The 3,302-nt window shown below is 38.5% G+C and overlaps 1 pseudogene; it reads left to right on the top strand.

Annotated features, from left to right (window-relative positions):
* Positions 1-1,332: 1,332 nt before the first annotated feature.
* On the top strand, positions 1,333-2,745 carry LOC101439920 (vasculin pseudogene; annotated as a pseudogene).
* The last annotated feature ends 557 nt before the right edge of the window (positions 2,746-3,302 follow it).

Raw genomic sequence — 3,302 nt, 5'->3', positions numbered from 1 at the left:
TCAGAAAGAGGATTAAGACCCACTCTGTGTACTGAAATCTAATCAAAGTTCCTTAACTGAAGTAATTTAATCAAAAGATCCCTTGAGACCCCACCCTTTCTCCCTCCTCTTCCTTGTCCTGCCTTTCTCCCCTCCTCCCCAACCCCTCTAGTTCCTTTTCTGCCTCTCCACCTTCTACCATCTTGCAAGACTTGGCCAGAACAGTGGGGAACAAGTCAGAGCCATTTTGGGACTGAGGCTGGTTGTGTGGGAGGGAAAAGTGGCAAAAAGGGGATTATTCAAAGTACCGAAACACTTCTCCTGGGATCGAGAACAGCTGTACCCGCTAGCCAGGGGAACCTCTGGTGGGGCAGAAGGTGATCGGATTACTCAGATATGAAGATCATCTTCTAGGTTTTGTTAAAGGCCCTGGATAGTTGAAATGGCCATTCTGGAATTACAATGGTTTTGGATAATTTTGCCCCAGAAGTTTGTTAAAATTGGCAAAGACCCTCTCTCAAGTGAATCAATAATAGTAAACGATTCAATAAGCTACTTAAAAAGAGCCTCGGGCATTTCTTCTGTGTTTTGGTTCAAACGGATTATATAACTGGTTAAAATATTTCAGCTGGTGGACTTTTTCCTACCTCCCCACCCCACCCCCCACTGGTGTTCTTCACCCAAAACTGTATATTGAGTATTGAGTAGTTTCAAATTACTGTTTAAATATTGCTGAAGTTTCATGGCAGTTTTTTTTTTACATTTATTACAAGTTTTAGTAATTTTTGACCTCAGCTCTTTTCATATCACAGCTTTTCTAAATGAAGACATTGAAAGAGTACAGAGTTTTTTTCCTTTTTTCTTTTATTTATGTGGAAATTTAAGATGTTGCAGTTTCCCAACAGCATGGTAGTATTGAGATAGCCGTATCTTCCTGTATGTGCTGATATTTAGGAATGCCTTTCAGATGTGAAATTTTCTTTTTGTTTTTGCTTTTTGACTCATAAATTGGGTATTTCATCTGGAGTGGATAAATACAACAGTGTCAAGTACATGGAATAATAAATAAAGAAGACAGGCTTCAGAAGACTTTAATCTTAAATTCAAGGAACTAACTTTAAAACAGAAGTATGGGTAGCTGACTTGAAGTAACTCTATGTCAAATAGTCTTAGGTTAAGCATCTTCAGAGAACTTGGATATTATTTCAGAGGATACAAAATAAAAAAACAAACTGGAAAATATAAAGATTACAGGAAAAAAACCTGATACCTTCCTGTGTAGTCCTGTTGGAATTTGGACTTGCCATGCGGCGTTGAAGCCTTGTTTCACTGAGTCGGAGAGACTGGACCTAAATGGCACAGCATGACTTCGCTCCAGCCTGGCTTAATTTTCTTACTCCATCATCATCAATAAAGTCATCACTGAATTTCGAAAAGCATTCTGAAAGCTTTTCGTGGACAGAAAATCATTATGATGTGAATCGTCAATGACACAACTCTTCAGATGGCTTTCATTCTGGTATTGGGCATCCTAATGGAGGTAATTTTGGAAGGAAAGAAAAAAATGGATGGTGCCCACATGGAAGAAATGGTACTGAAAACATGAATCATCGAGGGATATACCATGGTGGAAGTTTCCGTTCTCATAGCAGTGTTTTCCATTCTGGCAAAAGCTAAGGACTGCATGAAAACAGCATACCTGACAATGAAACAGGGAGGAAAGAAGACAAGAGAAAACACAAACAGTTTGAGGCTGAGGATTTTCTATCTTTACATCCTGAATATGAGAGAGAACCAAATCAGAATAAATCTTTAGCTGCAGGTATATGGGAATATCCTCCGAATCCTAAATCTAGAACTCCAAGAATGCTGGTCATTAAGAAAGGCAATACAAAAGACTTACAGCCATCTGGATTCCCAGTAGTAGGAAATCTTCAGTCACAGCCAGTTAAGAATGGGACTGGTCCAAGTGTTTATAAAGGCTTAGTCCCTTAACCTGCTGCTTCACCTACAAAACCTATACAATGGAAAAGCCAAACTAAAGAAAATAACTTTGGGACTTCTTTCCCTCGTGAGTCTACATATGGTGTTGGCAACTTTAATGCTTTCAGATCAACTGCCAAGAATTTTAGTTCAACAAATTCAGTGAAAGAGTATAACTGCTCAAATTTCTCTTCACCTGTTGACAAACTTAATCAGCAGCCTCGTCTAACCAAACTCACATGAATGTGCACTGATAAGAAGAGCGAATTTTTAAAAGCATTGAAAAGAGACAGAGTAGAAGAGGAACATGAAGATGAAAGCCATGCTGGCTCTGAGAAGGATGACGACTCATTTAATTTGCATAACAGCCATAGCACTCATCAAGAGAGGGATACTTGATGAAAGTGAAATTCCACAAGAGAATGGCAATGCTTTGGTGATTTCCCAACAGATCATTCGGTCTTCAACCTTTCCACAAACTGATGTTCTTTCAAGTTCACTTGAGGCAGAACACAGGTTGTTAAAGGAGATGGGCTGGCAGGAAGACAGTGAAAATGATGAAGCATGTGCTCCCTTAACTGAGAATGAAATGAGAGAATTCCAAGTTATTAGTGAACAGTCACAGAAGAATGATCTGAGAAAAAATGGTATTTTGAAAAATGGCCTGATCTGTGACTTCAAGTTTGGACCCTGGAAAAACAGCACTTTCAAACCCACTATTGAGAATGATGATACAGAGACAAGTAGCACTGACACATCAGATGATGACGATATGTGAAGGATTTCCTAACAGCTTTAGAAATGTTAGTGTGATACATCTCTCAAACAGTTTGGGGTGAATTGTAAAAACGAAGAACTATAATTTATATAGTAAAATGCCCCATTAGAAGATGATTGGGGGGGGGCTTCAATATGAAGAAAGCCAAGAATGTTGTGTTGGCTGTGTTGAACATTATTTCTTTGTAAATGAATGCTATAGAAATGAGGACTTTGATTGATCCAACATTGACTTTCTCCATCACAGCAGCATTTCTCTGACTAGCAATGTGACAATGTAACAAATGAGATTTTCTCATTTAATCATAAAAAATTGTGTAATGTTTTGCAAAGCTTCGTCTTAAACTGCCCAGGTTTTAAGAAAAAAGGCAGCTTACACTGTTTTGCTTGCAGAGTCATATCTTTTTTGTACAATGGAATCCTCAAATCCACTTTGTGCATTCCCTCCTCTTTCCTCCAGAAAAGGACAATAGAGCATGTTGGCTAAAACTGGAGCACAGTGCACTAAAACATTAATTTCCCAATCTCAACTGTTGTACTAGTCACCCTTTAAAATATAAATT

This window comes from Dasypus novemcinctus, chromosome 11 (assembly GCF_030445035.2).
Source record: "Dasypus novemcinctus isolate mDasNov1 chromosome 11, mDasNov1.1.hap2, whole genome shotgun sequence".
NCBI classification, from domain to species: domain Eukaryota; kingdom Metazoa; phylum Chordata; class Mammalia; order Cingulata; family Dasypodidae; genus Dasypus; species Dasypus novemcinctus.
The sequence above is the reverse complement of the archived record's forward strand: the minus strand, read 5'-3'. Positions and strand labels throughout refer to the sequence as shown.